This window comes from Chelonia mydas, chromosome 5 (genome assembly GCF_015237465.2).
Source record: "Chelonia mydas isolate rCheMyd1 chromosome 5, rCheMyd1.pri.v2, whole genome shotgun sequence".
Taxonomy (NCBI): Eukaryota; Metazoa; Chordata; order Testudines; family Cheloniidae; genus Chelonia; species Chelonia mydas.
In genome coordinates this window covers 120,133,896-120,158,618 of record NC_051245.2, presented here as the reverse complement: position 1 = coordinate 120,158,618, position 24,723 = coordinate 120,133,896, and the positions used below count along the sequence as shown (strand labels likewise).

General features: G+C 42.9%; 1 long non-coding RNA gene across 2 annotated transcripts in view; it reads right to left on the bottom strand.

Annotated features, from left to right (window-relative positions):
- The window catches only part of LOC122466060, a 42,546-nt gene extending 18,469 nt beyond the window's left edge, over window positions 1-24,077 (bottom strand). The window contains exons 1-3 of one of the 2 annotated variants that reach the window (XR_006291276.1): window positions 23,763-24,067; window positions 6,601-6,647; window positions 5,358-5,914 (exon numbers count right to left, since the gene is read on the bottom strand). This is a non-coding gene — a long non-coding RNA (uncharacterized LOC122466060). Of the gene's footprint in view, window positions 1-5,357; window positions 5,915-6,600; window positions 6,648-23,762 lie in introns of both variants that reach the window. The other variant, XR_006291277.1, reaches the window with a different exon arrangement.
- Window positions 24,078-24,723: the final 646 nt, after the last annotated feature.

Genomic DNA, 24,723 nt, shown 5'->3' with positions numbered 1-24,723 from the left:
CATAAGGAGGATTTTGAGATGCTGCTCCCTCACCTTGATGGTTCTCGGTCAGAACTCCTGATAGATCTTGCAGCCGTCTTTCTGGTGACCCTCACCAAGACACCTTAAGCAGGATGTATGGGCGGGGGGGGGGGTCACTTTTCGGCACGCACTTAGAGCAGACTTGGCAAGTCTTAAAGCCCAGCAATCATGGCATTCCCCAGTAACGAATCGGGGGGTGGAAACCCCCATGACTAAAACTTACACTACTAAACTAGCTATACTAACTGGTGGAAACTAACTATGGACAGCATATAGAGTACAGCTAATACACTTGCCAAAGCAAGAGAAGAGAAAGGGCAGTTCCAGCTACCGTCACTGGTGGTAAGAAGGAACTGAGGCGGTGCAGGGTTGGCAGGACTCTATATTGAACGCCATGAAGGCACGACTCCAGGGGGCGCCTAGGACAACCCTACCATTGCTGCTAGGGGAAAAAATCTTCTGGCTACAGTGCACATGGGCACACACACCTGGTTGGAATTGACATGAACAAGCACTTGAAGAAGAACTTGGCCCTGGCTGTTTTTATTTTTCAGTGGGTACACTGCTGGTGCCTCAACCCACTGTCCAAATCGCTGCAACTCAACCACCCCTCCATCGCCAAGGCTTTCTCCCTTAATCTCACAAATATTGTGCAAAATACAACATGCAGCCGTAATCTCAGGCAAGTTTTTTTCCTGCAGCTTCCAGCCCATTCCGCAAACTGTGCCACCTTCCTTTCAGACGGCCAGTCACAGACTTCACTGTCATTCTGTAACTATAAGGCAGTAGTTAAACAGTTCCTTCCTTCTGCCCAAGCAGCCTGTGAAAGGATTCATTAACTGGGGAGGCAGATGGGTCTCCAAAGATAACCAGAGCAATCGCCACCCCATTCATGTCCATAGTGATTCTGGGGCAAACTGTCCTTTATTCATTCAGGTCAACAGAGCCAAGTTGTGAAAGATCCTAGCACCACGGACCCTTCCAGACCACCCAGCATTTATGTTTGTGGTCAGCCAGGTCTTGGAGAACCCACTAAGAAACATCACTTCTGTTTATAAATTCTGAGCCCTGATGCAGGGGCAAATGATAGGCACATAGGTCCCATCAATTGCCTCAGTACAGTTTGGGAACCCCGTATGTGCAAAGCTGTCAATAATCACCTGTGCATTCCCAAGATTTATAATCCAGTTCAATGGTACCTTCTGCACGGCACGACATACCTGCATGACAATGGCCCCAACAGTCGATCTCCCTATGTCATATTGGTTGGCTACAGACTGGTAACATTTGGAGGTAGCCAGCTTCCAGAGGGTAGTGGTGACCTGTTTCTCAGTGGGGATGGGGCACTGCATGTTGGCATGCTGCCACTCCAGCTCTAGGGCTGGTTTAGCACATCTCAACAAAGGTTGCCTTCGCCATCCTGAAATTCTCTTGCTACGGCTAGTCATCCCTGGTCTGCAGAACAGCCCTCTCCCACCAATCAATACTGGTTTCCTGAGCCCAGAAACAATGATGCATGTGAAGCTGCTCCAAGAACAGCTCCTGTAGTTGCTCGGTTTCATTCTCCTCCCACTTCCTCTGCTGCGGCTGGAGGACCTACTGCTGCCGCCACATCGTCCGCTCGGTGGTGTGGCGAGCAAAAGCCAAAACCCAAGTCACTAGTTTTGAGAACTAAAATACAAGCCTGACCCCTGAATCAAAGCATCCGTGCAGGGGGAGGGGAGTTAATGTGCATGCATTGAGTCCACACCTGTAGTTGATTAACCTAACTTTCCTGTGGCTTGGTCCACACTTAAAAGTTAGGTTGAGGTAGCTACGCTGACCTACCCCACAGTGTAAAGTGAGCTATGTTGACGGAAGAATGCTTCCATCAACATAGCTAATTTCATTCAGAGAGATGGAGAAACCCCTTCCATTGGTGTAGGCTGTGTCTACACTACAGGGGTATGCCAGCAGAGCTAAACCGACATAGCCCTGCCAGTCTAATCTCCAACGTGTAAATGGAGCCTCAATGTCCCCCTGTAGACATGCTATTACTCGGCTCCCTTGCTCCGTCAGAGCCATTAAAGAGATGTCTTTCAGGCCAAGTCAGGCAAGCATCCTAGGCAGGGGATGAGTACTGTGCTTATGCGTTGCTGACACAGAGAGTTACTAGGGACAGCTGACAGCTTGTGCTACATCTGTCTCTGCAACTGCTACTGACATTGCAGAGTCAGCGATACCAGCCTCTTCCTCTGAGCACCGGAAACGATAGGAAAGATCAGAGGAGGGAGGAGAGGGCGTTAAGGGAAACATTTACTTATCTGCGTCCCTTATCCATCTTTTCCTCTTTATTATGTTTTGCTTTATCTCTGTTTCCAACAGTTCACCCTTTTCCCTTTGCTATCATTTACAGCAGTGTCATTAATGGGCCTAAATCAAAGATCAGATCCCCACTGCGCTAGTCAGTAATTTTGCACTGCTTTGATCCAAACAAACCAGCTAAACTGGTTGTTGATGCCTCACTAAGGGCACTAACCACTGCTGGTGCTTCAATGGTCTGTGTTTCTATTTGGATGTAGCTTTTTCCAAATTCAGTGCTCTTGAAAGCAGCTTTTCCTCATAGCTGGGCATGAAAGATTATGGCTGTTAATTTGAGTTCCAAAGAGATCCTCTCTCCATAGAAGCCACTCTGTAAAAAGCCTGTGATTCGAGCTCCCCTCAGAACACACAAACGGCTATTGAGATTACAAAGGTACCAGTTACCCTAAGCCAAGTGCTAAACAAAACCTTAGTCATGGCAGATGCACTATCTAGTGTGTATTAACCAGACGCTGAGGGTAGCATGGAAAAATGGAGAAGCAATGGGCACACACTTACTGAACACCTACCAATCTCTACTGAGAAAGCCGATCTAGATGTTGTCAAAAAGATAACACTTGAGCAATGGTGTGAAGCCAGGAGAAGTCTCCTCCCCTGGATATTGTCACTGGTGTGTTGTAGCTCTGTCATGCTCTATGTCGCTAACTCATGCAGGGGACTATGACGTTAGATGTTCCCTTGCTCCCCTGCTTGGGTACCGGCGCTGCTGGTTTGTGCATACCCAGAGAGCAGTCACTGTGGCCTGCACAACGTTTTGTATGCTTAAAATGGTATGTGAATTACCTTCAGGAATCGCTGCCACCCTCTGCTATATTGCAGTCATCAGTGCCTGGATACCACAGCGCCTGCGCTAGAAATGCTTACGCTAGTCAGACCAGACCGTCTCTGGGGTGAAACTCAAGACCTGCTTAACAGTATACAACACAGGTTGAGAGAATCTAAAGAATACTACTTGAAACTGCAGGGGGACATTAAGGCGGCTGAATGCAAGTACTATAAGTTGGAAATTCGCCAGGACTTCTGTGGACAACAATCCTATGCTTATGAAAAGTGTCAGTGGATCATTAACAACCACAAATAGTCAGGATCTGTTTTATATGGGCCCGATCCAAGTCCACTGAAGTCAAAAGGAGTTTGAGCTCAAGAGCTTTGAATCAAGCTCTACCACCATCCAGGCATGTTACTGACTCAGAGGGAACATATGGCTACAGAATGATTAAAAACTTATGATAACATCATGTTTCTTCCTTTCCTGCTGCTGGCCTGGTTTTGGGAAGCCCTCCATCTTCCCTCACCAATCAAGAAAGGTCCCTGCATGAAGGTTAAGGACCAGAATCCTAAAAATTGTCATCCCTTTAGTTGGTGATTAGAATTTGACTGAGATTCAGTTACTTTCATACCATATTAGGAGAATTATTTAAAATCACTATAAAGCCAGGATTTATCATTTGAGTAGACCTGAAATGCCTGGGCCCTTTTCTAAATGAACATGTCATTATTGATTGAGTGCATTAGGTAGCTTTATAACCAATGGCCCTAGTGTTTATCCTGGGCACTTTATCAGACAAAGCTTAGGCTAATTCTTTCTCTTATTAATAGCAAGAAGCCAGCTGTTTGAATAGAAAACAAATAAATCTTTGTGATAAAATCCCACCTAGCAGCAATATTGGCAGAAGTAATATTTCTGGTTTGCACACAAAAAGCCTAAACCAGAAACATTTTTACAATAATGAACTGCAATTATCGAGTTCAGAGCTTCTAGATCTGTGTGACTAAAATGAATGAAATCTAAATGGAGAAAGAAATATCGTAACTGAATGGGAAACATCTTCCCCCTCTCCCAAGGATAAATCTCTCACCTTTCTGTAGAGAAAAATAGTTAAGGTTGCAGCATGAATAAATTCAATCCAAGCATTTTTAACACATATTATGCTAGAATAGAACTCCTGGGAGGACTCCGGAAGGCTGGTTTGGAACGCACTCCCTTTGAAAATCATTAGATGGAGCCACACCGTCTTGGTTTGGCTTACTGAAAATATAAGCTTTAATAACAATTTAAGGATAGGATATTTGTTCTATTACAATTGTGTATTGTTATGTTAACGTCAGATGACTTGGATTTATTTCTATACATTTGAAAATGTGTATAACTTAAGGCTAAGTGAAATAGTAGGAGCAGTTTGGCTTCTTCCATCATTTCAATCCCAGTCTCGATCACTAGCAGAGTAGGTCTACTTTTTCATTCCAGTTTCAGAGCATCCATGGTTAGGGGGGAAGGCAAAAGAACGGGGGGAAGGCAAAAGAACTGGAGGATTCTAGATACAGGTTGATACGGTGAAAGATGTACACTGATCTTGGGGAAAATCACTAATAGCTAGAAATTGAGCCAGCGTTAGCATTAAGATGGGTCTACAAAATAAACTTCTCCCCTAAGAGTCCTGTAACCAACTCCTCTCCATGATGGTCCTATTGCTATGTGTGGGGCTAGGATTAAGATCTAGGGAAGGGTCAACAGGGTGATTATTTGGGGCATCCCCAGACTTAACTGTCTCACTTTATATAAAAAATTCAGAGGGCTCTCTCTCTACAGGTCCCCGCTAGACTCCTGCAGGATCATGCTCAGTTTCTGAAACAGATCTCAGAGTAAGGATGGCTTGAGGGACTGCACAGGAACTGAGGAGTTCTGTCTCTAAATACTGCCACAGAGTGGAGATCAAATTGTGCAAGTGAGGAAAAAGTCCGGCTACAAACAAAGAGAAATTACAATGGCTTGGTCTACACATAAAGCTGCATTGCTTTAACTAAATTAGAGTAATGTCACATCCCATTAAACCACTGCAATTTCTGTTTATAGTCAAGCTCTATGCTTGCTTAACAATAGACATGCTTTAAAGTAAACTGATTAGAAATATCCCCTTCAAATACAGAATTTCAGTAGTAAGAATATTAAGGTAACAGCAAAGGGTTGTTCTTACTTCTGTGGGGCAGTTATTAAAGTTCAGTTTTAGATGTGATGCATTCCTTGAATGGAGGTTTCCAGATTAGAAATAAAGATGTGTGCTATCAAAGTCCTGAATCCAAGAGAAAATAAATTGTAATAAACAGCATATAACATGTGCAAATTAACAGAAATGTTAGTGTGTTATTTGAGACATTCCAAATGGCTGTATGTCCAGCAACATGCTTGAGGTAGTGACTCAGACTACCTAAGAAATATCTCATTCTTCACACCTGTATTTATGGTTGAACAGGTTAATGTAAAATTGAAATAGGCCTCAACCAAAAACTCCAAGTGAATTTTTGAGGTTTAAAAGGAAGGTAGGTTTCGTAATTACTTTGACATTTGACTCAAAATATTTCCATATTTAGCCAAAAAACAAACAAAAAGTTACTGTCCTTGGGGTATTTCCAATGACCGAAAAGAAATCTTGCAAGAAATCCTAGACTTGCCAAATTAAATTCTTAGGTCCTCAGTTCTCCAGTTCTCTCCAGGTTTCACTGATGCTTTTCATGGATGCAGGAGTCTACCTGTCTGGAACAAATTGCAGGATCTTAGCCACATTTTGTAGATTCAGAAGTGTTCAATGATCCAGAGAAAGCACCTACACTAGGGTATTTCTCACTACCACTAAATAGCACCACTGCCAAAGCTTTCTGGAACTCTTCCACACATCACAACTATTTGCATGAGACTTTGATAGAAACAGGAGGACAAGACATAGTATAAAAGTGTCTAACAATATTGATATGTAATGTGATACTATATACTAGAGAGCTAATAAGCGAACTTGCACCAGAATTAAGCACTTGTGAAAATTCCAACCTAACTGCTCCCAATAGTATCTATAGGAAGACTACCATTGATTTCAAGATGGGAGTACTTTTGAGAATCCCACCCAAAAAGAACATATTGTTGCTATGTTAGAAGATTAAGTTAAAAGTAACTGGCAACCCTCCAACATATGGGTTTAAGAAACTTTAAAGACTAGAGACAAAACGCAAAAAACTCATTTTCCTCTCCCACCTCCTCCCATTAACAGAGTCCATTTTACTGGTCTCTCCCTTTTTCATTGCTACTCATGACTTTGCTGGCTAAATAGCATCTAATCATCCTATTCAAAGCATACTGCTAGAGGGCTCGTGACGATTTTGGTGGTGGCAAAAGTGCTTCCAATGGGAAACAGAACAAACCGGGCTAAGAATTCAGCATTTACCCACCTCAATCATCTTGACTGCAGGGATCAACTATGATTCTGAGCCTGATTCTGGCAAAACAAAATATTTGTAAAGATACTATATTTTACAACACGCTTTGAATTCAGATCCTAGAAAAGAAATATTATTGTGCTATCTATTAATAATTCAAACAAGTAGGCTCTGTCCTGGATAATTTCAAATGCTGTAATTGCTATTAAAAAAGAGCCATAAATCTAGCAAAGACAAGTATATTCATTAGACAGCAGGATTTCAGCACTCTTTCAGCACATCCATTCATGGCATGTAATGTCATACTACACTGCTAAGGATACGTCAGAATTCAGTTTGCTATGCCCGCCAGTTCAGAATTTGTCCACAGAGTATTATATGGACCACAATGCTATTTTCACAACTATGGCTAAAATTTAAGAGAAAACATTATAGTTTTGTTTATTGGATTTATAAAATATGTCTGATAAAGGGAAAGGAGGATTCTAATTGAAGATCTCACTCTGCAGATGTCTGGTATACATTCATGAATTAGGGATACATTCATTGGTGTATTTATAGGACACAAAAACTACATTAGAAGAACATTAATGTTACAAAGTGAAGTTCTGAAAAAAATTAGGGAATGCCAGAATTAAGGTTGATTGTGAACCTTAATTTGTCTCCCTTGTGCATATACATTATGCAACATTCTAATGACCAGATCACATCCTTTTTGAGGGGGCAGTAATTCAGGGGAGTTGGCAGATAATGCATTGCATCACCAGTGACTGAAGAAGCCACATTTTCATTGAAATGTCCCTGTGTTTCCCAGGAGAAGCTAATGAGAATGGTTTTAAACAACGAATTAATGCTACTTTTTCATTTTAGAATGAGTGGACTGAAGTTAAACGTGCATCATAATTAGAGGCAGCACTGAAGAGAGGTGATTTGATATACTGCAGTATGCCTTTTATGTAATACGACTGAGTGTATGGGAGAAACTCTGAAAAAGGAACGAAACTCCCAACAGATGGGGCAGGCCAAGGAAGAGGAGGAAACCTATCTCAGCACAAGAATTTAGGATCCTGAGCTTCCAGAATGAAAGAGCCACTTGAGAAAGTAGAGAGAAGGTGGTGTGGTAGCTTCCACTACCAACAAGGCTAGTTAATTCATTATTGATGTTAAAGTCCAGTGGACAATTCAAACAGCTGGCAAACTAGGAAGGTGTTTTATTCAAGAAAGGGACGCTAAAAAAATCCAGAATCCCTGCTAACAAGGTTCAAATATATGAACAAGGACCACTTTTAGTACATGGTTAGCCATTAATGAGAGTCAGCCATTCATGTGGGGCACTCTGCCATGTCTAACTCATCAGGTCGGGGCCTCATTCATTTTGAAAGTTTGTAGAGTACAACATCTCAGTATCTTTTTGCTTTCATCCATTTCAACCATCACAGTTAGAGAACCCTGCTGAGCATGTTACAGATTATGCCAACTGCAGCGTTCTATTGTCACAATGGATGTAAAGTGACATCCAAACAACTACCCTGGGAAAAAGAGGCTAGCAGTTGTAGGCCTAGCTTGACGTAAGTAACTTGCCTCATTTCTTAGCGGGCACGACTGGGAAGGTGAATGGAAGGTTAAGTTGTAAACAGGGGCTTAACAAGCAGTATGCTAAAATCAGGATATCTGTGCTAAGGACAATGGACAAAATATGTTATATGTGCTTAACATAAGCAGGAACACTCTGATGCTAAGGACAATGGACAAAACAAACATTGAATGTAAAGATCATGTTCTACATGACCAGTGTAAGGACAGAGCATGCTAAACAGGGATTGATTTCTGCAGAGTAACCAAGCCAAGCCAAAAACATGTGATGCAATATAATGTGTAAATGTATATAAAAAGGTTTTCTGCACAACTTTGGATGTGTGGTACCCCCATACCCACCCCCCATGCTTGATTCTGACCAACTCAGTGTAGCACTGCTGTATGCCAAATAAAGGAACTTGGGTGACAAAATCTGGAGTCAAACTGAGTTTTTTAGCTCCCAGAGAACTGGATGAAGTGTTCTTCCAGAACTGGACAAAGTATTCTGGATAAGCAGAGTGGAAACCCAACTGCAATTACATCTCAGACAGAACTCAGAAATGGAATGCGGAGGTAGCTAGAATGGGGTGTGAGTGGGTGCATGGTGAAGGGCAAACCCACGCTTAGCATTGGTTCAGATGAAAGTGAACATTTTGTTTTCTGCTGAAAACTTCAACACATTTTACTTTTCTTTTGAAAAAAAATTTCCCAATAATTGGGGGTTTTCCCCATCAAAAAATGATAATAAATTGGACATTAGAGTCTGATGAATTTTCTGCAACCAAAAAAAAACCCAAGTCTAATTTTCTGTCAAAAAGAGAGATCCTGGAAAGCTATAGTCATGTTGCAGTTTACATCTGCTTCCTCATGATTGTCAGAGTCATTAGAACAGAGGGAAGAAGAAGGAGGAGAAAATAGAACTGATTGATAGAGTTGTGGCAAACAAACAAGCCACACAGAGGAACACTACAGTGACTGCAAAAATCTATGACAGGTCTCCACAGCTGCTCTTACACACATTCTAGCCAGAGTGACATGCGACGTACTGTTCAGGGCTTTTGTGCTGATCATTATTTCAGTGTGTAAATTATAGCTGAATGATAAAGAAAAACATTCCCAGCCCATAAAGACTTTTATTTCATACTTCTCTCCTTTACTGTAGATTAATCTGCTTGTTGCAGTCCCCCCAAAAAAAGAAACATAATGAGGGAACCATATTCATTATACATATGGTAAACAAGAATGATAACTGAATAGAATCAGACCTAAAAATGTTAACTGATAAAGTACAACTAATTTCTACTGCACAGTTACATAGCCAGAGAAATCTTTGTGCCTGAAATTGCTTTATAAGAATAACATTTCTTGTTCTTACACTTTGAATGCTATTCCCACACTGCATATTGACTTGTCAATAAATCAAACATCTGCACCACCTGGGGAACATATTCTGTGGATGCGACTGGTCATTAATTTTACCATTTCTGAAACCCTTCCGATCAAGAAAGAGTTTGGATTATTTTGCCCATTCAAAGCTTTGCTTTAGAAGAGAAAAAGATTGCTGAAACAATGCAGTTATATTAGATATAGCATCTTCCATGCACACTGTATCTCAAAAAATATCTTAGAGTTGAATAATGAAGTTACAGAATCCACTGGAAAGGTACAGAAGTTAAAGGACACAGACAATGAAGAAATGTTTTCAAAGTGGGAAAAATAAAAAGAAGTAGGTCCAGAAGGCTCCCCCAGAAGGTAGGAGTTGCAAAAAAGAAACTCTAGCACCAAACTGTGGTTAAAATTGCATGAAAGGAAAGAGGAAGAACGGTGGTGCTTAAATTAGTGGAAGGAGCAGGGAGATGAGTAGAGGGAGAAATGGTGCGTAAGTTGGTTTGGCTCAAGTCCATGGTGCATTTTAAAAGCTGAAGTGGAGCAGAAGAAAATTTGTTCTAAAGAATTATATAGGAAGATTTTGAACAGTGTTAACTTGAATCTTGATATCAGAAGTCATGCATATGTACGTGCAGATTCTTGTATATTTCTAAAAAAAAGAGTGGAATATAGATGACTACAAGTGTGTTAAGTTTGGATGCACATATACAGTGTATCAATTTGTATGCGTCTTTTAAACTCTATCTTTAAAAGAAATTGAATGAGCTGATCTTCCGCATTTTCTCAACACAATTCTCACACGTAGTTCATGAGTTTCCATGCTGCAAGTACATAGTAAAACAATTAGGGTTGAACAAGAATTCGGTTTCACAAAAGTTTGAGGTTTTCAAGTTTGTTTTCATTCCGCAGCAGAAGGCAAATGATATCTTTAGATATTATTTTCCCTTCAAAACCCAAAAGATCCACCTCAGAACAGCTAAATAGAGCACTCACCTGAGAGACTCAGGTTTGTGTCCCTGTTCCAAATCAGTCAGAATAGGGACTTGGCTTTCCCACATCCTAGCTGAGTGCTCTGACCACTAGGCCGTTCTGGTATAGGGCTCAGTCCCTCTCAAAATTCCATCATAGACCTCAGAAACCTGCCTGATGAAAGTAAGTTTTGTTTGACAAATTGACATTGTCTTGAAAGATTCCTGCCGGGTTCTAGTTACAATTCCCAAAGCACTGCTTTTGGCATACAACTTGTAGAGAAAATCAGGAATCAAGATGATTGAGAGTGTTGTGTCAGAAGAATTCTGTGACCTGGACAGTTTTTCATGCTTTTGGGGAGGATAAGGAGTAGGACAATCAGGTAGGCTGAACTCCAGAGAAGGGACTGATGGAATAGGAAGGATTCCAAAGATTTCTAAATGAAACCCAGACATGCAAAGTCCATTTGCACAGTAATGCATTGACAGCACAAGCATGTTAAAATCACTTTTTTAAAAAAATCAGTATGAAGAGTTAGAGGCTAGAGGCTGTACACAAAGGCTTTGGCAGCTTTACTGTAACAGTCCTCTCCAACTGGACCAGATGACACTACACAGGGCCATACACCGGATCTGCCATGCCCTGAATGGAAGGTTGGAGGGAGTGGGAACAGGCACTTCAGTGGCCCCATCCCTTCCATCTCTGCAGAAACATAAGCCCCTCCATGTGGTCATGATAGTTGCAAGGAAAGAGGGCAGGCCTAGGGAATTACTGTAGGTAGCGGGAGGATCATCCCACTTCCCCCACCAACCCTGTTCAAATGATTAGCTCCAGGCTGCATTACATCCCATTGTGGAGGATCTCACCATCCATCTTTAAGGAAGGTTGTGTGTGGAACCAAAGAAAGTTAGTTTAAAGAAATAATTAAAAGCAGGGGCATGTGTAGAATCTGAAATGAGTCGCTCAGCCAAATTGTGGTCTTGCTAACCCAACTTATTTTTGAAAGTGTGTTCTCTCTCCCTCCCCGCCCCTTCTCCATGGAAGACCTACACATACGGCAGTGAAAACTGCCACAGGGCTAGAGCAAGTATTTATTTTCTCTAGTCCCTTTTGGTTACAATCATAGAAGACTAGGGTTCGAAAAGACCTCAGGAGGTCATCTAGTCAACCCCCTGCTCAAAGCAGAATCAATCCCAACTAAATCATCCCAGCCAGAGCTTTGTCAAGGCGGGCCTTAAAACCCTCTAAGGATGGAGATTCCACGACCTCCCTAGGTAATGCATTCCAGTGCTTCACCACCCTGCTAGAGAAATAGTGTTTCCTCATATCCAGCCTAGACCTCCCCCACTGCAACTTGAGACCATTGATCCTTGTTCTGCTCATCTGCCACCACTGAGAACAGCTGAGCTCCATCCTCTTTGGAACCCCCCTTCAGGTAGTTGAAGGTTGCCATCAAATTCACTGTCCCCTCCTCACCATACTCTTCTCTTCTGCAGACTAAATAAGCCCAGTTCCCTCAGCCTCTCCTCATGAGTCATGTGCCCCAGCCCCCTAATCATTTTCATTGCCCTCCGCTGGAGTCTCTCCAATATGTCCACATCCTTTCTGTAGTGGGAAGCCCAAAACTGGATACAATACTCCATATATTGCCTCACCAGTGTCAAATAGAAAGGAATAATCACTTCCCTCGATCTGCTGGCAGTGCTTCTACTAAGCAGCCCAATATTCTGTTAGCCTTAGTGACAAGGGCACACTCATATCCAGCTTCTTGTACACTGTAATCCCCAGGTCCTTTTCTGCAGAACTGCCGCTTAGCCAGTCGGTCCCCAGCCTGTAGCAGTGCATGGGATTCTTCCATCCTAAGTGCTGGACTCTGCACTTGTCCTTGTTAAACCTCATCAGATTTATTTTGGCCAAATCCTCCAATTTGTCTAGGTCACTCTGGACCCTATCCCTACCCTCTAGCATATCTACCTCTCCCCACAGCTTAGTGTCATCCACGAACTTGCTCAGGATGGAAACCATCCCATCATCCAGATCATTAATGAAGATGTTGAACAAAACTGGCTCCAGGACTGACCCCTGGGGCACTCCATTTGATACCAGCTGCAAACTAGACATCGAGCCATTGATCGTTACCCGTTGAGCCCAACGATCTAGCCAGCTTTCTATCCACCTTATAGTCCATTCATCCAATCCATACTTTTTTAACTTGCTGACAAGAATACTGTGGGAGACCGTATCAAAAGCTTTGCTAAAGTCAAGATATATCATGTCCATCACTTTCCCCATATCCACAGAGCCAGTTATCTTATCATAGAAGGCAATCAGGTTGGTCAGGCATGACTTGCCTTTGGTGAATCCATGATGACTGTTCCTGATCACCTTCCTCTCCTCCAAGCACTTCAAAATGGATTCCTTGAGGACCAGCTCCATGATTTTTCCAGGGACTAAGGTGAGGCTGACCGGTCTGTAGTTCCCTGGATTCTCCTTCTTCCCTTTTTTAAAGACGGGCACTATATTTGTCTTTTTTCAATCATTGCATTTTTCCCAATGTTGGTTGTTACTCCGAGTGCAAGGGTGAGAGTAAAGACAATTAAGACACTGCACTATGACTCAGGAAATCTGGGTTCAAACTCCCAGTGTGGCCGCAGACTTCTTGTCTGATCATACGCAAGTCATGTAGGGTGAAATAGTAGCCTCAGTGAAGTCATTGGGAGCTTTGTCATTGTCACTGGGCCAGGATTTCACCCTTCATCTGTAAAATGGGGATGATAACAAGGGTCTTATCTATTTAGACTGCAAGCTCTTTGCTGCCAGGATTGTCTCTCACTACATATATGTACAGCGGGGCCCTGATCTTGGTTGGAACATCGAAGTAGTAAGTAACATTTGCAAACAAGTAGAGTTTAGGGGGTTTTTTTAAATTATCATTTCCCTTTAAGTTTAGAGCATAGAGTACTTGGCCAAAAATTGCCACAAACTTATTTATACAGATGCACGCATACAAAACCTTCAAGACACCACTGAAGAAACGAGAATTTTGCACAGACCATAGGGGTGGAAGAAGGAGAGGAGAGTCAGGCAGGACATGATGAGAACCAACACTGGCTCTTCCTCCCCCTAATTTACATGGAATTTAGGAATGGCTTTCTATAGCTAGAACAAATGTATTTAACTCTCTTCTGACTAGGCCAAACTTTTGTCTGCTTATCCATCCACACTCAGTTGTCCCCTTTTGTGAGGCTTCCCTTTTGAATCATATTTCTCAGCCAATTTATTAAAAGCTAAAGAAAATACTAAGCCTGAAAAATGGCATTTGAAGTATCACTTTCATCCAGGCTCCAAGCTGGAAAAAAAATTAGTCCAATAAATGTATACAGAAGGATTGCATCACCTGAATCTCTATCAAGGAAACTTGAAAAGCTTTAGCTCCTTCATACCATTTCCAAGGCACCTCGGGAAAGGGAGTGATAAAATATTTAATGCCACTGTAAACAGGTTGTTCACTGAGGTAGCTCTTTAAGAGGGATTTATTTATTGATAAAGCATCTGGAAAAAATATTAGGAGTGCAATAAGAAGGTGGAAGCCGCAAGAATTAAGAAGATGGCAGTTGCTCAGCATCCATAATGCAGTCACTTATCACTACCATCTTTTTGCAAGGTTTTATTTTGAATTGGCCTTTGAAACAAAAAACTTATTGTTTGTGGAGGATTTTTAAAAGGCATTTACAGATAGCAGTGCAAGTTTGCAAGCCCATCCCCGAATAAGAATTCTAATGTAAAGAATGTATCTTATCTGGAGGTTTGTCGGGGGACTGGGGGGCTGGATCTAAAGTCCTTGGGAGTCGATTTTTAGTAGTATTGTGGTGGCATTTAGGTCATGAACCAGAACCCCATTATGTTCGGTTCCGTACGAGCATGGAACAAATGATGACCCCTTCTCCAAGGAATTTACAATCTAAGCAATGGGTTTCTTTCCATTGAATGTGGTGGTCTTTTCATTGGTAGCTTAGATTTTCTTTCCAAATAGGGAATATTGGAGAGTTATATATTGAGGGTCAGATTTTCAGAGGTGCTGAGAACTCAAGTGTCCAGTTGAAGCCAGTGGGAGCTGTGGGTGTTCGGCTCCTTTGGAGTCAGGCCTTCACAAGCCACATGCTGTATTCACAGTGTTCTTTACCATTTACTTTATAATTAATTGATTTGCAGTAGCATCTGAGAGATCCACTCAAGATCAGAGCTACATCCTATAAGGCACTGCATGCATTAAGTGAAGCATAGTCCATGCCCCAAAGAATTTACAGTCTAGACAGAAAACTGATAATAAGGGGAAACAGAGGCACCGAGGTGAAATGACTTGACCCAGGTTACCCAGCACGTCAATGACAGAACCAAGAACTGTGTCCTGCCTCCCAGTCTGACCGAATGGCCTTTCTGGATTGGGAATGTCACTCAAACAGCCGGCCTGATCACAAGATGATTAAAATACTTTACACTTACATCACCTCTTTCATGCAAAGTGCCTTGCCAAGCACGAATTGAATCTGAGACCACCACACAGAGCTTGTAACAATCAAGAGTGTGGGCGAAGTGGTGGTCCTTTACCCAAGCTCTGTTCCCCATCCTGGAACATGGGGATGTTTCTTACCATTCATGACACTAGTCATTGTATAAAGCCAATAAAGCTCTGTCTGTGCAGTGACTCAGCTAATGTCAGCATTGTATGAGAAAGTACCTGACTCAGAATGAACATCCAGGGTCCCATTTCCCCCAGTGGACCAGCCAACTTTGAGGCGGGGGCGGGGGAACACTAAAAAACTAGATAAGCCTGATCTGGAGAACCCAAATGGCCAAAAATACTGCTGAAGGAAAGACAGAAAAGGCACCACATCACAGCATGTAGTCCTCACTCTGTGCAATGCTCCATCATGCCTTGTACTAAACAATGAATGCGCCCTGGTGAAAATTTAAAGTGATACATGCCTATTTTTTCCTCGGGGAGGCGGGGGGTGGGGGGGAGCCCTTACTTACTTATCCTGAGCATTGGAGTGAATTAATTTTGAGCAAAAGTAGTCTGTGTGTTACCTGACCTGTTTCCTCCCCATACAAAAGCGTGCCCATCTTCTCAAAGCAGCAGAGGACTCCCAGAGGCACACGTTGTTTCAGGACTCAATGGGTCCTGTATATACCCAGGGCTGTACTTGCATTTATTTTTAAAAAATAATCCCTGTAAGCCTAGCATGCATAAATGATCTTCAGTCCCAGCAAGACTGAGTTGATTTTATGCAAATATTTACTTTCCTATTAAATAAAAGATGAGCGAATACGGCAGCGATCAACACAAGCACTTCATTGAAAAATGCATTTGGTAATGTGTAATAGAGATTTGTTACTAAACCAGTTCCAGATCATTTAGCAGCAATTCACTTACTTCTGAATTGGTCAGTGCTCACTAATCCAGTCTGGACCGGTGCAATATTACCAATGCTTTCCTATTCAGATTACCAGTGCGGGGCTGGGAGATTTCCTCATGTGTGGTAGTGCTCTAGGAATCACAATTTTTGCATCTCCCTCCCCCCCAACCCCCAACCTTTGCCAACCAGCTCTAAGCAGCAGCATAGCTGGCAAGGAGAGCCCAGCTACGCAGCACAAAGCAGGAGAGGTGGGATCAAGTGCAAAATGTCACCAGAAGCAATAGAGCAAACACTGAACAAATTATCAAGAGGACCAAATTTCAGAGCTGAGTGAATTATGGCAAAAGGTTGCAAAAACTTCCCTCAGCTACCCTCGGCTGCTCCCTATATGGAGGTGGAGAAGAAGGCCACTGGACTCGGTGCAATGGGCACATTCCTTTTCACAGAACTGTAAGTGAAGGAGAATGTTTTCAGAGGGGCGCAGGACAGTGAAAGCCAGAGGGAGGTGGCCACCCACTTCCCTTTGTGCCTTTGACATTCTCCTTTGAAGATCACAGTACTTTCTCAGATTTCTTATTAAACGTGCTTAAGTATGAGATTCAAATGAGGCGTTAATAGAAATGGATGATGGGGATGGGAACTCACCGATTCGCTCCCCTCAGTTTGAATAATTTTAGCTTCCAGATATCACTACTATGCAAAAATCTATTTTGTTTGATCACAAGCCAGAACAACCACTGTATCCTACTCCTCCCACTACATCCAGACTCTGTGCGCTCTGCAGTAATTACCAATTTCCTCTAATGCCTAAATACACTACAGCAGGTACCCCTGCATTATTATGCATGGCTGTGCAGTACCGTTAATTAGAAGGAACTGTGACAGTGATTAAGCCAGCCAATAATCTCACAGTACCATGTCCCCGTTGCTGAGGTCAGATCCAAAAGTTGCAGCCTACAAAAACTACAGGTTTTGAAGTTATTTGGCCCCAAAGAATGAACAGTTAGAATATAATGTATGAGGAAATTATTATTTAAAGGCGGTTTATGCTAATCTTTCTGCAATAAACTAACTAGAGTGCTTTTCCTTCCAACTGAATGGTTATTTAATCACATGGAGAGGAAGAGAACAAACATTCTGGCAATAGGTTTTGAAATAACCAGGGCTGTAATGTTGAAAAATTGAGATTTCAGGAAGTTGGTCCCAGCATTTTCATTCGCATTAACAAGTCAATGCACTATGAACCTCATTGTCAAAACACAGGTTTAAAAAGCCGCTTGGACTTGGACTCAGCCATGATTCATGCTGCACAATCAGATCAAGGGCTTTTGCTGGAGATGTTTTAAAATACTCTGGGCCAGATTGCTCCATTGAAGACTTTTGGGTTCACTGGGTTTATGCTATAATAGGAGTATCACCATCTCTTGCAGCAATATTGTGGCTCCTCATCCTTTCCCCCTTCCCCCAGTTCTCTGGAACACTAGGGACCACAGTCTCAGCTGGTGTGAGTGATTTGGAGGCAGGTATGCTCACTGACATTCACTGAGTACTTGACTCCAGAAGGGAGGAGAGCGCGTAGTAAGGAGAATTGGCACAACGGAGAGAATCAAAGTTATTTCTACTGTCTCCTCTTGGGAAGCCGACCAATAATCTTGGGTCCTCTCATTTCAGTTGTTCCCGGCAAGATTGAATTTTTGATCCATTACGTCCTAAGTAAGGAAGCATTCCTACAATCAACGTTCATGGAAGCTATGAGCCCGAAAATGTTAAACATCTGAGACTTCTTTCCAGTCTGAATTTGTCTGGCTACAATTTCCAGCCATTGCATCTTGTTGTGCTTTTGTCTGCTAGATTACTGGAGGACAGTGTTTTATAAACCAGAAACAGACAGGGTGAGTATGGCTCTGGGCCAAAGCTCTAGAGCAGGGGTAGCCTATATTTGTCAAGGTCCAAATTTTAGGTCAAGATATGGTCAAGGTCCACGCTCCAGAGATAATAATAAAAAAAACCACAATAATGTTGAGTAAATAAAAAGATTTGGGGGTCAGTTCAAAAGCATCTGGAGATCCAGATTTGGCCCACCGTCCACCTGTTGACTACCGCTGCTCTAGAATTAGGAGATTCAGGCCCACAGTTAGAAACCCTCTGTCCCAACACTGTGCAAGGCTTTAGCTTGTCAAGAGACCACTGTGATATAATCAAGTCCCCTGGCCCAGTATTTTCTACAGCATAGATGAGACTTTACTATCAGCACTTACAGAACAAGCACCGCGGACTTGAAATTCCAATCATTTTTGAGCTGATATGATCCAAATTAACTTACAATAAAACTTGTGGAAGAACAAACCCTGCACTGTTTGTAGAAGTCTGAGTGCATCAGAAATCACGACCAGATATGTGAAATATCTATTATATTAATAAAAGCGGCAAAGAGTCCTGTGGCACCTTATAGACTAACAGACGTATCGGAGCATAAGCTTTTGTGGGTGAATACCCACTTCGTCGGATGCATGTAGTGGAAATTCCCAGAGGCAGGTATAAATATGCAAGCAAGAACCAGGCTAGGGATAACGAGGTTAGTTCAATCAGGGAGGATGAGGCCCTCTTCTAGCAGTTGAGGTGTGAACACCAAGGGAGGAGAAACTGCTTTTGTAGTTGGCGAGCCACTCACAGTCTTGTTTAATCCTGAGCTGATGGTGTCAAATTTGCAAATGAACTGAAGCTCAGCAGTTTCTCGTTGAAGTCTGGTCCTGAAGTTTTTTTGCTGCAGGATGGCTACCTACCTTTAAAATACCTGCCTCTGGAAATTTCCACTACATGCATCTGACGAAGTGGGTATTCACCCACTAAAGCTTATGCTCCAGTACGTCTGTTAGTCTCTAAGGTGCCACAGGACTCTTTGCCACTTTTACAGATCCAGACTAACATGGCTACCCCTCTGAGATTATATTAATCCTATTGGGATCCGGGAAGTCGGCGGGCAAAGCCCGTCCACTGCAAAAGGATCCCCCCCCCCCGCCTAAGAGGGGGATCCACAAGACCTGGATACCAAATAAATACGGGGGAACAACTAATGAAATAACAGGGACAGGAGTGCGGTCAAAGCGTCATATTAATGCAAGTCATTTTAACGTGAGATTAAAGATAAAGTTTAGCATGCTCATGGCTGAATTAATTTATATACAAGATACCTGCCACTAAGGAACAGCCAGAATAGTGCTTCCCAGCTTGGGTAGACAGATGAGCTAGCTTGGGCACTAAACATAGCAGTGTAGGTGGAGATAGCATGGACAACAGCTCAGGCTGGCCGCCCGAGTACAAACCCACCCAGACCCCAAAGGAACATACTCAGCCTGAGCTACCCCCGGCTACGCTGCTATTTTTAGCACTCTAGCTAGAGCAGAGCTAGCACACGTCCATCTACCCAAGCTAGGAAGCATGATCTCAGCTGCAGTGTAAGCGTACCCTAAGGCATCCCTAAAGGAAGTAGTTCCACATGCAGGTTTTGTACGATTGTATCAGGACTTAATTTGCGTCCAAAGAATAAAACAGAAAGGCACAAATCTGGCTAAGCAGCTTGGTTTTGAAGTCTCAGGACCTTCAACTCATAGCTCATTATTCCTTTTTAAAAAAATTGTTTAGCAGTAACTTGAAATCAGCCTTAGTCAGATTTACCACCTACAATGAACTGCTCCACTTCTCATTCAGCTCACTCAAATGCCTGTCTGTGGGTTACACCAAGAGACAGGTAAACAGTTAGACACCAATGGAAGACAGATATTGCTAATGCTTTTTCATCATGTTGCCTATGACTCCAAACTTCTCTTACATGCATGTAAGTTTTGGCTTTGCTAGTTTGGACTTCAGGCTTGAGTATGAGGGGTATTTTCCTTTGAGATATGAGAGTGTTACAGGAAAGAATATAGCATGCAAGTGTCCTTCCTTCCAGCCTTAATCAGTTTATTACTTCTATAATACATTAATACAAATTAGGGCTTAGAAACAGATTTAGAGGTGGTAACTGGAGTTCATCAAATGGTGAGAGACTTTCATGGAAATTTTTGGATTAAAAAGATATTTTAATCAAAATTGTGAATGGTTGCCAAAAAAAAAAAAAAAACAAATAACCCCACCCTAAGATGTTTTCCATTTTTCTGGATGGTCTTTCTCCTTTCCAGTGGCAAAAACAGGGAAAAACAGGGGAAGAAAGAAATGGGTAATTGGGGAGAAACAAAAGTAACCCCTCCCCCGCCCAAAAAAATCGAGCCCAATTGAAGGTACAATTCAGCACAAGTAAAGATGGCAGAATCAGGCCCAGAACAATTTCTTTCCACACTCAGCATCAGACATGGCCCCTGCCTCAGTTTCCCAATCTTCACTTTAGCCAAGAGATCAAGTCACCAGTCAGTGCATTAATGAAGCTCCTGCCACTGTCGGTATTTCATTCCCTTTTCCAAGGGATTTGTTTGTTGCTCACACACACAGTTCTATATCAATCAAGACAGGTAAACCAGACCAAGTCTGACCTCCAGCCTCTGTCTCATAGGGCTCCTACTGCTGCCTATGCAGCAAGTATCCCCAGCCAGGTCTTTCACCTCCCTGCTGTGGTAAGCCCCACTCCCAGAACCTTTCCCTGACCTCAGAGCTGCTGGCCAAGGTGACCAACGCCTGTATCCCTCTCCCCTCCAAGCTATTTGTTGGTCTTTGTTATAGGACCTGGGAGGCAGCCTAGTTAGTCATAAGCAGGGCTTTGTCTAACTCCCTCAAAGGGACCATCCCACACTGTGATGGAGCTCTTAGTACATCTGGAACACATACCACCACACAGTGAATCATGTAGTTACTCGGTGTTGCCTTTTCTGATCTGAGAAGTTAAGTGTTATGCCCGTTGGGTCTTTAATCCCAAACATGAAATCTTACTGGATACTACTCATAAATTAGCATTTTGCTCCTTTGTCTTTTCTAAAAAGAAGCTTTCCATTACATGGACTATAACTATTCCAGTGCGAATGGTCTTAAATTTGAAGCATTACTGGGTGGATTATTTTTAATATCTTTATTGAATCCAATTCAATTGAACAGTTTTACTTAAAATGGGATTGCCTAGTTATTTTCTCCAGCTATGTGAAAGCTGACATATACGAGGGCTAAATTCCTGCTGTATCTTTACAGATGACTCTGACCTATGCATTGCAAGAAACCTTTTACCAGAAATGAATTTCTGTCACATTGTTTTACATTTTCATTGTTTAATATGAATAGAACTTGCATTGTATTTTCCTCAAATGAAAAAAGTCATTTATATACAAAAACCTCCAGGAGGATGATGGCATTTTATCGCTGCACTACGAAATATAACTTTTTAGCAAGATTTAGCAAGGTCATTTTCAAACTAAATATTTTAAAGCCATACGTCTATTTTGTGCAACTGAACTCCTGATGTTTATTGCGTAGAGTTCTCCCCAGTTAAAATGAAAATTGTTGTCCTTGGGTAACCCACAAACAGTATCAAGTCTACATCACCTGAATAAATATAGAGATCTCTAGTTAGAATATATATTTTCCAAATTCTTATAATGTTCATTCTCACAAGTTTCGATTGTTCAAGTCAAACCTAGCTACTATTAGGAGATAAAGGACAAAGAAAGCTTATCTGTGTATGCAATAATAAACACACCAGCCTCTAGTTCAATTAAATATGAGGCTTGTTCGAACATGAGAATTCTATATATTGCATGACAATTTAATGTCCTACATAACTGAGTTAATGACTGCATAACAACAAACATCCTAGACTGAAAGACTAATCCTCTGAGGCTTGAAGATGCTGAAGGACTCATACAGCTGGTACCATGACAATAATATCCAGAGAATAATACTTTATGCAAGGCCTTCATTCCTGAAAATGTTCTGAAAGCTTTTTTTTTTTTTTTTTTTTTTTTTTTTTTTAAAGAATTTACTGGTTTCATGCAGAAAACACTTCACCCACCATTGAAGTAGAGCCATCTCTAGGGAGAATCTAAAGAATAGCATCGAATTACACTATTTAACAGTTTAGGAGGGACAACAGAAAATCACATCGAATCAAAACTCAAAGGAGAGTTTCAGAAAGTTTCAGAGAGGCAGAAATTGGCTACCTATAGAATTTGGCCATGACACTGGGATTAAAATCCCTTTCTTGTGAAAAATACTATGGGACCTTGAAATAACAGAAGTTGTCAGAAGTCTAGTTGTACATCTCAGTCAAATGCCAGCATATCCAAAACTTCTGCTCCCTGTAGCACCGTTCTAGGGAATTTGTTTAGTGCTTACACAAAGGGAAAAGTGACATCCGACAGGAATCACCAGCACCATGGAGAGAAGTTGTATATCATTTTTACACAACGTGATTTTTACTATTTGGACAGCTGGAGGCTTGAGGTTGATCCCCAAAGCAAATGTTGTCCATGTCAGCACACAATTCCACTGAAGAGCAGCCAGGCAGATCTTTCTTTCTCAACCTACATGCCAAAACATCACCTTTCCCTTATCTATTTTTAGATTTAAAAAAAAAAATTCAGCAAGGATCAAGTGTCCCAGTGACAAGAGGGGGGAGGGATAGCTCAGTGGTTTGAGCATTGTCCTGCTAAACCCAGGGTTGTGAGTTTAATCCTTGAGGAGGCCATTTAGGGATCTGGGGCAAAAATTGGGGATTGGTCCTGTTTTGAGAAGGGGGCTGGACTAGATGACCTCCTGAGGTCCCTTCCAACCCTGATATTCTATGAATATAAGGCCTGACTACAAGAAAACAAAATCTAGGATAGGGCACTTTTTTTCTCCTTTAGCCCTTTACTTAACATGAAGTGGTCACAGGATACACTCACCCCTAGGGGCACCTCCTCTTGGCTGCTCTCAGGGTTAGCTACACTCACATCTGACACCCCCTTCTGCTGCTCATTTATGCCCCTTGCCATCTCTCTCTGCAACTCAGGGTGCTCGCTCTTTGTCAGTTGGCCCTCTAGCCAGGTTACCACAGTCCTCCCCTTCCAGGGTACCTAAGTCCCGCAGGACAAACCATTCAGAGCAGTCTCCAAATTCACTTTCCTGACTGTGCCACTTCCCCAGTGGCTGGTAGGGGAATCCAGGTCCACCCACTACTTGAGATTCCAGCCCAGGGACTAGGGTTGCCAACTTTCTACTCACACAAAACCGAACATCCTTGCCCCGTCCCTTCTCTTTGGCTCTGCCCCACCCTTTCTCTGAGGCCACAGCCCCCACTCACTCCATCCCCCTCCCTCTGTCACTTACTCTTCCCACCCTCACTCACTTTCACCAGGCTGGCTCAGGGAGTTGGGTTGCAGGAGGGGGTGCAGGCTCCAGCTGGGGGTGTGGGCTCCAGGGTGCAGCCAGAAATAAAGAGTTCAAGGTGCGGGAGAGGGATCCGGGCTGAAGCAGGGGATTGGAGGTGTGGGAGGTGGTATGGGCTCTGGGCTGGGGGTACAGGTTCCAGGGTGGGGCCAGAAATGAGAGGTTCAGGGTTCAGGAGGGGGCTCCAGGCTGAGACAGGAGGTTGGGGGGCAAGGGGGTGAGGACTCTGGCTGGGGGCACAGGCTCTGGTGTGGGGTGCAGGAAGGGCTCTGAGCTGGGGCAGGAGGTTGGGATGTGGGGGAGGGGCTCCAGGCTGGGGCCGAGGGGTTCAGAGTGCAGGAGAGGGCTGAGAGCTGCGGCAGGGGGGTTGGGGTACAGGAGGGAGTGCAGTCTCCGGGAAGAAGGTGGGGTGCAGGAGGGAGCTCAGGGCTGCAGGAGGGGGTTCAGGGTGCGGGACAGGCTATGGGCGGCACTTACCTGAGGTGATTCCCAGAAGCGGCCACATGTCCCTGCAGCCCCAAGGCACCTGTGCCATCACCCACAGGCACTGCCCCCGCAGCTCCCATTGGCCGTGTTTCCCAGAGCTGCAGGGACATGGCCACTTCCAGCAGCGGCGCAGAGCCAGGGCAGGCAGGGAGTCTGCGTTAGTCCCGCTGCGCCACAGACTGGACTTTTAACGGCCCAGTCACCAGTGCTGACCAGAGTTGCCAGGGTCCCTTTTCGACCAGGTGTCCCCGTCAAAAACCAGACACCTGGAAACCCTAACTGAAGCCCCTTTCTGCTGCCAGCTTCCTGGCTCTATCATACCCCGACCTGTTAATCCTCAACTGCGCTCTATTCCCAGTCAGGAGTTGCTTATCCAGTCAAATTCCCCTCAGGTGTGGCTATCAAATTAATTAGCCCTTTTCACTCTTTCAAGGCTGGGGTAGGATGAACACACCACTACAGGAGCCTTCAATGTTCGTATCTAAACAACATCCCATGTAAATTATTGGTGACATTTGGTCTCTGTTAGGAAGGGTGGGGGTAATGGCATTTGTAAAAGTATCATAAGCAGCTCCTGTTCTGCAGCCCTTACACATATAAGTAAAGATTATTCACATGACCTTGATTAGGGTTTTATTTTTGTCTCCAATTTAGAGCCACTAAGAAAATGGATTGTAAATGCAGTACATGACAATGCACAATAACAGATACAAAAATGATTATATATGCTTCTATCAGGGCTGGTTGAGATAAGAAGTAGGAAATTATGCAATTATTTTAAATTGCCCTTTTAAATTTTTGAAATTAAACATTACAGAACATTTTTGAAAATTAAAAAAAAAAGATTAGCCCTACAGTATGTTGAATATTGTCAGTGTATATCCCTTGCATTTAAAAATTTTGTTGGAAATTTCTGAATTTCAAAATTTAACTCTTATTTAAGGTCTCACAA